The sequence below is a fragment of the Carcharhinus amblyrhynchos genome, chromosome 30 (genome assembly GCF_965287045.1).
Source record: "Carcharhinus amblyrhynchos chromosome 30, sCarAmb.v2.hapA, whole genome shotgun sequence".
Taxonomy (NCBI): domain Eukaryota; kingdom Metazoa; phylum Chordata; class Chondrichthyes; order Carcharhiniformes; family Carcharhinidae; genus Carcharhinus; species Carcharhinus amblyrhynchos.
In genome coordinates, this window is record NC_137353.1 from 6,041,337 (window position 1) to 6,054,192 (window position 12,856).

Genomic DNA, 12,856 nt, shown 5'->3' on the forward strand with positions numbered 1-12,856 from the left:
TGTACGTGAACTGCAGATTTTGTACAAGAGACTTTAATGAATATGCAGCTGGGTCATTGTCAGACCAAAGGCATTAGAGATTTGCATGGAATTGATGTCTCTCTCACACAAACTATTTAGCCAACAGTTGGATTAACTGATAGACTAAGATCAAGCACCAGAATATATCTTTCTTTAATTCAGATTATCTATTTACAACAGTCACCTCCTGTCTAATGCAAAACAAAACACAGTGGGGATAGTGACTAGTATAAAGAGGGGAAACTGGTCCACATTAGTGTGACCGCTTGCAAGGGTAGCGGACTTGGGAGTTAAAAGTCAAATATCTTGAAATAAAAGGTACTTAAAAAAATAAAGCATCCTCAATCCAAATGCATTATAACAAAATCCTTAAAAGTTACTACTTTGAAGGCAGCTGGTCAGCAGTCATTCTGTATTTAATTCTTACTAGATCATGAAGTTCCAATCCAATGTCACAATAAGCTACCAGTAGCATTCCCTATTTTTGTTCAGGGAGCAGAAGTTCATGTACATACATCAGAAGGAATTCTACACAAATTGTTTAATTGCAGGTTGCCATTAACCAGTAGGTCAAAATCATAAAATCAGCTTCAATGGACAATGAACACAAGTACAGTCACACAAATATTTAGGAAAAATATTCATACTGAAAATACCTTGCTTTTCACATAAAAAATGAATTTTAAAAAAACCCTGGTGAAAAACTGATTTCATTTACAAGCAAAGATTGCCTCTGAAAGAATTCAGCAAAACTGAACTTGCCCACCTTGTCTGTACCCTTTACTGCTGCATGTTTCTATCTTTGCCTACTGCTCTTCCATTCTGGAATATTTCACAATTCTTTGTTCAGCAGTCTCCACTGGTCTCAATCCTGAACAATGAAATTCCCTAAATCATTTTATTTCTTTTAATGTCTTTAAAATCTTCCTCAATGACCTCACAGCACCAGGGATCTGGGTTTGATTCATGGCTTGTGTGACTGTGCAGAGTCAGTATGTTCTCCCCAGGTCTGCGTGGGTTTCCTCCGGGTGCTCCAGTTTCCTCCCACAATCCGAAAGATGTGCTGGTTAGGTGCATTAGTCATCCTAGATTCTGTGTCTCCCCAAACAGGCACCAGTGTGGCGACTAGGGGATTATCACAGTAACTTCACTGCAGTGTTAACGTAAGCCTACTTGTGACACTAATGCATAAACATTAAACTTTTGTTTGGTCAACCTCCTCTCTCCTACCAGCTATCTATATGCTGGGGTATTTACTACATTAAAAAGGCACCTCAGCTTATCTAAATTCAGAACAAGATCCCCATGTCTCATCCTCAAAATTACAATGTTAGTGCAACAATTTTAAAAGTAAATTTATACCTGCCAGAAACTCAGTGGGGAAAATGAGCACGTAGAACTCTCAGGGGCAGCACGGTGGTTAGCACTGAGGCCCCTCAGTGCCAGGGATTTGGGTGACTATTCTCCCAGTGTTGGCATGGGTTTCTTCTGGGTGCACCGGTTTCCTCCCAAAGTCCAAAGATGTGCGAGTTAGGTGGTTTGTCCATGGTAAAAAAAAATTGCCCCTTAGCGTTCCCAAGATGTTTAGGTTAGATGGATTAGCCATGGGTTACGAGGGATAGGGTGGGAGAAAGAGGACCTGGGTAGGATACTTTGTCAGAGTTGATACAGACTCGATGACGGAATGGCCTCCTTCTGCACTCTAGGGATTCTATGATTCTTACAAAAGTATTTTGGTTGAATTTGAACCTTAGTTTTGAGACAAAAGACGGCATTCAAACAGCATGCTCCATTAAGTTTGCTTTGCAATACTCATTCATCTTTACAACAACGGGAAGCCAATCTGAAAATTGGATTAACAATGCATGAAGAACATTTTTAATTGCAAAACTTTTCAATTCAACCTGCATCTTCAATTAATTTTAATGTCTGTGCCAACTTTGCCCAGTTCGGACCATTTAGAAGACTGCAAATTCAAACTGAACTCATGACTTCAGTACTTAACCTAGGCTATTTCGGGATATTACCAGCGGTACTTACAGTTTGTTATGAGTGGTACTTTCTTTTGGTTGACAGAATGAACTTAGTACAATGTCAAGAAATTTTCCAAGAGCAGGGCACACTTGTATCCTGGCTACTTACTATTCTCAACCAACTCTGCCAGAGATAGGTTAGTTATTCATTTCAGGTGTTCTGAGACCATACTGCATCAAGTATGTTTGCCTACGACTTGAATTTATATCTATTTAATGTAATGTTAGACATTTCACTGGAGCATTATAAAAAAAATTATGACACCAAGCCACACAAGGAGGTATCAAGTCAAATCACCAACAGCTTGGTCAAAGAAAAATGTCTCAGAGGCACAGTGTAGTAGAAAGGTGGAGTGGTGTGGGGAGATGATCTTGGGGCCTAGGCAACTGAAGACACAGCCAATGATATATCAATTATGACTGGGAAGGCATTAAACCAGAAGTAGATAGATAGGTAGTTAATTAGATAGACAGTGTAGACAGGTTGTTGAGCTGTAAGATATTAGAGATTGGGTGGGTACATTTACTAATGCTATTAAAAAGACTTTAAATTAATTTGACAGGGGGAGGGGGCACAAACTGTTAGCAGGCTAGGGACACAGCATAATACAGCAAAACAATCAAGTCCAAGGGAGTACAGCTGTATTAAGTTTCAAGGGAGTAAGGCATGGCTGGATAGCCTAAACTTCAATGCTGTCTAGTCAGTGACACACACTTCCCATGAATGAATAAAAAAAATTCAATGCTATGGACCAAGTGCTGGTAAATAAGATTAGGTAGGTAGGTTAGATATTCTCACATGTCAGTGCAGACTTGATGGGCCAAAGGTCCTTTCCTAAACAGAGATTCTGTGATTCGAGGAGGGACAAGGCCATGGAAGGATTTGAAAATAAAGATGAGAATTTTAAAAATCAAGACGTTCCTCAACTGGGAGTCAGTGTAGACCAATGAACACAGGGGTGAGGGGAACAGGACTAGCAAATCACAGGCAACAAGTTCTGGATAACTACAATTTACAGATGGTAGAATGTAGATGATCAGCCAGGACTGCATTGAACTGATCAAACTAAGAGGTAACAAAGATGCGAATGAGGATTTCAGCAGCAATGAACTGAGACAGAGATAAAGTCAGGCAATGCTACAGCAATGGAAATAAGTGGTGGCAGATACGAGGTCAGAAAAAAATGTATTAGTCACAAGTAAGGCTTACATTAACACTGCAATGAAGTTACTATGAAATTCCCCTACTCACCAAACTCCAGCACCTGTCCAGGTCAATGCACCTAACCAGCATGTCTTCTTGGGGTCAAATGTGACAAAAGATTTGTGAAATCTGGTGTAATCTCAGACTATTTCCAGGGAGAGGAATGATGTCATTAGCTAGGCATCAGAGTTTGGACTAGGGACCAAAAACAATGGTTTCATTCTTCCCAATATTTAATTGTAGAAGATTTCTGCTCATTCAGTACTGGTTATTGGATATGTTTGATAATTCAGCAGCAGTGGAGTCATGAGGTGCAGCAGTGCACTGGTATCATTAGTGTACATGTGTAAAGTAACACTGTGCCTTCAGATACATTTCAAAAGCACCTTCATAAAGTTTTTGCAAATGCATTCTAGTGTCTTCAATTTACACAAAACACATACCTTTGTATAATTTTAAAAATTGACATACGTAAAGGAAAAAACTACAAGTTAATCTAACTCTAAGATTTAGCAGAACCAAATTTTGTTGGTGAACTGCTTCACTATTTTCTCAAAACAAAAATTTGCAAAATATTTTGAATATTCTTTCCCATTAAACAGCTGGCACACCAGAATAACCATAACTAGTCATGCACCAAAATAATATTGCAAGATGAAAAGTGCCACAAGTATACTGATTTGCATTGCTCCTGAACTTTAAATCTATTTACAAGCTGACGCACAAAGAATCCATAGCGATTTTTCTTTCTTGTGGAAGGAGTGCCAGGCAACCAGGTAATACTTTCTCCAATTTCTGGAGACTAGACACTGTATAGAACCTTCAGTCATCTCTCCAATTTGTCTTTTCAGAAATGCCGGACTTTGAGATGTGGGACACCATCAGCATGGTTGCATTTATTGTCCATCCTTCATCTCCCTAAAGAGGTAGTGATCAGTGTTTTTCACCAGTAATGGTGAAAAATATTTAATATATGTTTCTACAGCAGAACTGAAATCTTCTCCAAGAAGCATCATTCTGCAGCTGGTAATCAAATTGAATCCAGGTGCTGTAATGTGCCTTTAACTGGTCAAGAACAATTTGCTGCACAAATTCCCTTTGCCAAAAGCAACTTGATCATTAAGAAAAATACAGCACACAAGCCAAATGGCAAAATCCTCCTATTTAAAAATTGTGCCAACTGGAGGATTTCATTTAAATAGTTGAGCAGGTGAACATTAATTCGTCAAAACTGTAAGTAAACACTTCCCAAAACACATGCAAGAAAATTATAGTAAAGTTTAAAATGAACATGTTGATTTGTAAAAAGGTTCACAATTTAAGAAGTGTGTTAGAATGGGCAGATTGGCTGTACATTAACTGCACCAGCTCTGCACTGACTGCAGTTACACTGAAGATTTAACAGTCTTCAGATGATAGATTTTGTTGCCTTGGTACATTTTAAATATTATCCAGAGCCAGCTTTAAACCAAAGCTGGTTTTGGCAAAGGGAATTTGTGCAGCAAATTGTTCTTAACCAGTGAAAGGCACACTACAGCACCTGGATTCAATTTGAATACCAGCTGCAGAATGATGTTTTTTGGAGAAGATTTCAGTTCTGCTGTAGAAACATATTAAATATTTTTCACCATCACTGGTGAAAAACACTGATCGCTACCTCTTTAGGGAAAAGGATGGACAATAAATGCCACCATGCTGGTGTTCCACATCTCAAAGTCTGGCATTTCTGAAAAGACAAATTGGAGAGATGTCTGAAGATGCTGTTCAGTGTCTCGTCTCCAGAAATTGGAGAAAGTGTTACCTGGTTGCCTGGCACTATATTTTATGATTAATTAGTCGCTAATACATTCAGTGCACAGGTCTATATAATTGATTTGGACATTTAATTAAGCCTCTCAAAGACTTAGCTAAAGTTTTAAACCCATGGAATTAACGGCAAATTATTGATCGGATTAGAAAATTGATTGAATGTCAGGGGACAGAATTGGGGAAGGGACAGGTACTCTAATTGGCAGGATGTGACTAGTGGTAACACAAAGATATTGGGATCTCAACTGCTCACCATATTTATAACCGAAAATTGCAATTTTTACTAATGGCAAATTTGGATATATAAGCAGTGTAAATGGAAGCATCTATTACAAATAGATATGAATAGCAAGAGAATGGACAAACTATGGCAAATGGAGCTTCAATGCAGGTATATGAAAGCTCACCTACTTTTTAGAAACAGAAACCCTACAGTACTGAAAGAGGCCATTCGGCCCATCAAGTCTGCACCACAATCCCACCCAGGCCCTATCCCCATATCCCTACGTATTCACCCACTAATCCATGCAACTCAGGACACTAAGAGCAATTTTTAGCATGGCCAATCAACCTAACCCACACATCTTTGGACTGAGGGGGGAAACCGGAATACCCAGAGGAAACCCACCCAGACACGAGGAGAACGTGCAAACTCCACACAGATAGTGACCCAAGCCGGGAATCGAACCCAGGTCCCTGGAACTGTGAAGCAGCAGTGCTAACCACTGTGCTACCGTGCCGCCCTATTCTGATGCCACCAGCCTTTTAAAGTTTACAAGAATGAGCCATATGCCAGAAATCCCACTTCCATAAAGTCACTTTTAACTGAACAATTACTCAAAATGTCAAACAAACTGGACTCAGCAATCATGCAGATCAAGCCCTATAAAGGGGGATGTATCAAAGGGAAGTTACCATTATCCCACTCCCTTTCCTCTCCTGCAGGTACTTTGTACCTAAAAAAAAATGGATAGAACAAGACTACTTCCTAAATGGTGAAGAGTTAGGGACAATGAAGGTTCAAAGAGATTCAGAAATCCTGGCACATGGATCATTAAAATATCATGAACAGGTACAGAAAATAATCAATCAACTGGAATGTTGGCTATTATACCAACAGGACATGAATACAGATAGAAGTAACACTGCAGCTACACAAAACATAGGAAGGAGCACACATGGAGTACTGCAACCTTTGGGCAACACACTTTAAGAAAGATATGGTTTGGATGGAGTCCAGTGTAGATTTACTGAATGATACAGATGCAGCACAGAAAGCATCCTTTCTACCTGGATCACAGCTTGGTATGGCTCCTGTTCTGAGCAAGACTACAAGAAACTACAAAGGGTTGTGAATGTAGCCCAGTTTGTCATGCAAACCAACCTCCCATCCATTGACTTCCTGCTGCCTCAGAAAAGCAACCAGCATAATTAAGAACTCTATGCACCCTGGACATACTCTCTTCCACGTTATTCCATCGGGAAAAAGATACAAAACTCTGAGATCATGTACCAATTGACTCAAGAATAGTTTCTTCTCTGCTGCCATCAGACTTTTGAATGGACCTACCATATGTTAAGCTGATCATTCTCTACACTCTAGCTATCACTATGACACTTTACATTCTGCACCTTCTTTCCTTCTCCCCTATGTACTCTATGAATGGTATTTTTTGTCTCCAGAGCATGCAAGAAAGAATATTTTTCACTGTATCCCAATACATACGAAATAATAAATCAAATTTAAAAATGATACTTGGATTCCTAAGGGTTGAAGTACAAGGAGAGATTACATGGACATAAAAGCAAATTGTCAGAGAAGAACTCTGACAAGTCATCCAGGCTTGAAACGTTGGCTCTGATCTCTCTCTACAGATGCAGTCAGGCCTGCTTTCCAGTCTTTTTTGTTAGACAGAATATGGTCATTTTCCCTAGAATTAAGGTGAAGGGGGATTTGATCGCAGTCTTCAAGCTATTAAAAGAGGGAACAGACAGGGTAGATAGAGAAACCATTTCTACAAGTTGGGAATTCGAGGATGAGGAGGCAGGAGTCAAAAATTAGACCCAGGCCTTTATTAGAAAATACCTCAATACAAAGGACAGTTTGAAAACACTCCTCCTCAACTGATGCTAGATCAATCACTAAAGTTAGAGAAAAAGGTTTTTTTGTTAACTATGGTACGGAGGAGGAGTCTGGTGCAAAAGCAGTCTAATGGAGTTTGGTGACACATCAGCCCTCGTCTCATTGAATACCTGAACAGGCGAGGGGCTGAGTGGCCAATTTCTGTTCTTTTGTTCATCTGCAGTCAGTCACGATAGTAGAGAATTTGAATTCAACAACTGTACAGAATGTCAAATTTTAGAATGCAAATTAAGAACCTGATATATATCCAATGCAATTTCCATCTGGCATACAGCAAGGGAAAGTTTAATATCTTACCAAAGTTATTTACCAGCCTGCTTTATAAATTAGGCACACTGAAAATACTTGGCTCAAACTTGAAGAACATCTCAAATGGTATAGATGCGTTTGCAACTGACCTACAAGACCAGATTTTGAATTTGTTTCCTGTCCCTTGGGAATTCAGCTAGGGGTGAAAGTAGAATTGGAGAACAATTAACTTCAACGTTTCTCCCATAAATCAAATCAAAAAGGAGGGTGAACACATCTAAAGGCTCAATTTACACAATTCTTCACACTTGAATATAAAAGAATAATTTGGCTGAAGTACAGGAGGGTCTCAAAATCTATAGACTACATCCACTTAAGAGTGTGTCCTATCAATAAAGGGAAAGGTGATAAGGGAGTAATCATAGAATCCTTTCAATGCAGAAGGAGGCCATTCAACTCATCAAGGCTGCACCCACCACAATCCTACCCAGGCCCTACTCCCGTAACCCCACACATTTACCCTAGCTAATCCCCCAGACACAAGGGTCAACTTAGCATGGCCGATCAACCTAACCAAACATCTTTGGACTTTGAGTATCTAAATAAAGGCTCACAAAATTCAAAGAAAATATAGTGAATAAATACTAGCAGAAACAAAATTATTTGCCAGAAATTGAAAGGACTGCACTGCACTTGCCCCAAAGACATCACTTGAATATTGTGGGTTTTCCTAAGCTTTTCACTTTTCTATCAGAGGTTAGATCAATGGTCTTTCTGTGCCTCCAACGTCAGCAGTTTTTTAATAACTCAAGCAATTAGCCATCTGTCACGCACAAAACTGGACAATAAGCAGATCATTTGACAAGCAATCAGCTGCAATGTCACTGTATACCCATATGAACTGATAGAACTGACAAATAATAATTTGGCAGAAATCTTGTTCTCCCCCAAACCCAACTCCAACACACAATGTTCACAACAGCATCACTGGTATCAGGCAGGTTTTAAAAACAAAAAATGAATTTCATGAAAAAGATACCTGCATTTATATAGCACCTCACATGACCACTGGATATCTCAAAGCGCTTTGTTATACTATAGGAAACATGACAGCTAATTTGCACAGATCAAATTCCCAAAAACAATATGATAATGACCAGATAATCAGTTTTGCAACATTGATTAAGGTATAAATATTGGCCAGGACACTAGGGAAATAGGATCCTTTACTTACACCCAAGAGAGCAGGCAGGGCCTCAGTTTAATGTCTTATCCAGTAGGCAACACCTCTGACGGCACTACACTCCCTTAACACTGCACTGGAGCACCAGTTTTGATTTTTGCGCTCATGCTTTAAATCAGGACTTGATCGCTGGACTTTGACTCTGAAAAAGTGCTACCAACTGACTGCTTCATTTTTGGTTGGTTGGCTGGGGGGAAAATGGGGTTGAAAAGCCAGAGAAATTCAAGCTCTCTCTTAAACAAAACACTTGTAACTACATTCAAGTTGTCAGTCCTTAGTTCTAGCACAGATCAAATATTCTTACACTTTCCAGAATGTGCCTATGAATACCAACTCACCAGGATTTTGAGGGACAACTGGAAGTGTAAAGACAGTAAGCAACTAGTGGTGTTAAATTTTACAGCCAGATATTTAATATGTATTTAAAAATGATTAAGAATGTTTCAGAGGAGTTGTCATGTTCTCCGTTTCACAATGTGCAGTACAGATTCTTACAGACACAATTACACTACACACATTATTTGCAATGTGAATTGGGAGTGTTAGACAGCAAGATTCTTTCCCAAACCTAAAACAAATTGACATTGCAACTGACAATCACCCATTGCAGATAATCCATTACTCGTTCTAATTTCTACCATTTCCGTTTTTTCATCACTAATATCAAAAAAGGACAAGGCAAATTTTACATCTTTACCAAAAGCTTTCAACAATTAAACATATGGAATGCAGATATTGAGACAATGAGATAATCTGCAATCAGTACACTAAATCCATGAGAGCGGATTAAGAAAAGTCTAGCAGCATTTGTGTGGTGTCTTTTATGACCTCTGGATCTCCTAAAGCACTTTAGAGCTAATGATGTGCTTTTAAATTACAGACTTGTGAAATAGCAGCCAATTTGCACACAGCAACATCTCTCAAAACAGCACCCAGATAAACAGTCAGACAAGTTTTTAGTGATGCTGGTTGATGGGTAAATTATAGCTAGGACACCAAGGGAGAAAACTACCCTGCTCTTCTTTGGATTGTGATGTGGTTTCTTTTTCACATTTACCAGAGGCAGGAGACAGGACCTCAGTTTAACATCTGATCCACAAGATGGCATCTCAATACAATTCAAAAATTCAGTGGACAAACTATTCTTAATGTAGTAGAAAACACGTGCACAACATTTGTTCAAACACATCGCTTCTGGGGTTGCTTTAAGAACCGCGAAAGTACTGACATGCTGAAATAAGTAACCTCACGCACCTACTGAGTAGGGGCAGTCGAAGCAGGTGAGACAGACAAAAATGACACACCCAGACATTCAATATTGCCTTGGTATTTTCTATCAAGTCTTGTTTTATTTCTCACAGATCAGCTATTCATAATCCCTCAGGCTATACATTTTCTAAAATAGGTTTACTGCTCAAAACACTGGCCTTGTTGTTACAGCTTTATATAGACTTGAAAACTGAAATAGTTGATTTTTTTTATATACAAGCCTTACATCCTAAATAAACAAACCAACTTAGTTCTTGCAGGTCTACAACTGCCCATGTAACACAGTAATTAGATTTTGCCAGAGATCACTCAAGCTCCACCCAGCCTTGAAATACTGCAAGTTTGTATTCTAGAAGTATGTTAGCCATCATCAAAACACACTGCATCACTAGCTAATTTTTAACTATAGTAATGTTGTAAACAAATTAGGAGTTCCAATACACTTATGAAGAAACTGGACATAAGTCAATCACTAAGTCATGTCACTGGGAATTGAAAAAGTGTTCAACAGGCAATGAATCAGGACCGATGATAATTGTCTATTGTTTTCATGAAAGAGTGGTCAATCTGCCCACAACAAAATCAATGAGACAATCAGTTCTGATGAAGGGTCATTTACACTCAAAACACTGGCTCTATTCTCTCCCCACAGATGCTGTCAGACCTGCTGAGATTTTCCAGCATTTTCTGTTTTTGTTCCAGATTCCAGCATCCACAGTATTTTGCTTTCATCAATGAGACAAATGTCCTGTTCGTACTCATTTGTTGTTAGTTGAGGGATCAATATTGATCAAGGAACTTCTTGCTGCTCTTTCCATTATGCCAAAGATAATATTATATCCATCTTGAAAGACAACTGATCTAAAGTCAACACTGATAATGAAGCAGTGCCCAGCAATGCACTAATGCACCAATACAGTGATCAAATCCTGGTCTGAGACAAGAAGCCATAACTGATTGTGCCAACATAGAACCACTCAGCACAAACCAACAGAAAAAATGTCAAACTACAGTTACTCCCAGAACTTTGTACCTATCCTAGCTAAGAGACAGGTTCAGGTTGCTCACATTTTGGCCTACAGTCTTCAAAATTAAATGTATTTGCAAGATGGGCATGATCTTCCAATTCTTCATGCAGGTGGGATCTTGATCCCACCAATGGAACACCTCCACCACATATTTCCCAGTGAGTTGGGTGGATTCAAAGGAAATCCCACTGACAGCAGCAAAAGATCCCGCCGCTGGCCAACTGCGCACTGCCTCCTACTACTGAGAGAAATGTGCAAAGAGGCCAGAGAATCACAGCAGAAGATCCATTTCCCAGATTAGTTTAATATATCAGCTGTCATGAACCACGTGGATGTTTACCTGCAAGGATGTTTCAACTTGAAACATTGGTATATATTTTTTTTCTAATAGTGTGAAGAGTCACGTGAAATCTTCAGTGAGAGTAACCAGCCCAGTCATCATGTAACAATTAATAACTATTTATTAAACTAAAAAGATAACATACACAACTAGGACTATGACACTCAAGATAATGAAATTCATCAACTACTAAACACAGTTTCTGCGATCCCGAAACTCCTTAAGGCTTTCCTATTCCCAAACATTCAAATTAGACACATTTTTAACTCAAATCCAGCTCATCGTTACCACACAACACAAGATCAAATCTGGGAAATGTATTTTCCTGGTCCAGAGAAGATATTTAAACTAGGTTTGCAAAGGTTCCTGCATTTGGCTCCAAGACATTAGATGTTAAAATGGCCTCAGACTCAGCTATAAAACTAATCTCTCCAGCTCGTAAGATGTTGCAATGCCTCTTCTGTTGGATATTAAATTAGCCTGCCTGCTTCTGCAGGTGCTGGCAATTATACCCTGGTTCGCTGTGATTTTCCCCTTTGTATTTGGGCTGTCTGCATCTTTCTCATTCCATGACTCTCAAAATTAATACCTTCATACCTCCACTGATTTTAGTCGCCCATTTCCTGATGATAGCTATTTAGACTGGTTTGATTTTGTCTGCTAATCTCATTACTGAGAAATGTCTCATTTTGTCATCCCCCTTGAATGCTGGCTACTGCTGTCACTGGGCAGATCTGTGACAATATGTTTGCAACATGGTTGAAGTGAACCCTAGGTGATTCAGAGTGGAATTATGATAGACATTAAAAACCAGCTAATCATTTGGATTGAACAAATTTAAAATTGCCTCTTAATGTTTGTTTAACAAAGGGCTAGGTGTTTGCAGGATGTTCTTTAAAAAAGGAAAGTTTAAACATAAAACCATTTAATTCTAACTGTACCTTGCAAACCACCCACAAAACACTAACTGGTGTAACATTGTTGAAAGTTGCATGCACCCAATGATAAAAGTAGCTAAATCCTTCATTAAAGTATTAAATGAAATCATTGGAGGGTGAAAATACACACTACTCAATTAACATTCAGTGTAGATGAAACAGATTTATTCTGGAAAAGGATGCCTTCTAGAACATTCTCTTCCCTTCTCTTCAAATACATGTCCGAGGCTTTAATGCAGCAAGGGATCATCTGATATTACTCCTTGGTGGAAAGGCAGCTGCCGACTTTAAAGTGAATCTCGTGCTGGTATACCATTCCCAATCACCAAGGGCAATGAAAAGTTATTCAAAGAACAAGTTACCTGTTGAGTGGAAGGCAAACAAGGCAGCATGGATAACCCAAGCAGTTTTTTGAAGATTGATTTACAGTATATTTTGTCCAGCTGTCAAAGATTATAGTTGAGCAAATAATCTCACAGCCGGTGCTCCTGGCCATCAGGCCATCCTGATGGCCTCAATGATAATATTACAGTCATCTTTCCACCTTGACACCATCACCAAGAGAAGTAGGATGGCCAG

The 12,856-nt window shown here is 39.1% G+C and overlaps 1 protein-coding gene across 4 annotated transcripts in view; it reads right to left on the reverse strand.

Moving 5' to 3' along the window:
- clstn1 (calsyntenin 1) overlaps window positions 1–12,856 on the reverse strand; it is a 73,637-nt gene that overhangs the window by 43,068 nt on the left and 17,713 nt on the right. The window lies entirely within an intron of this gene.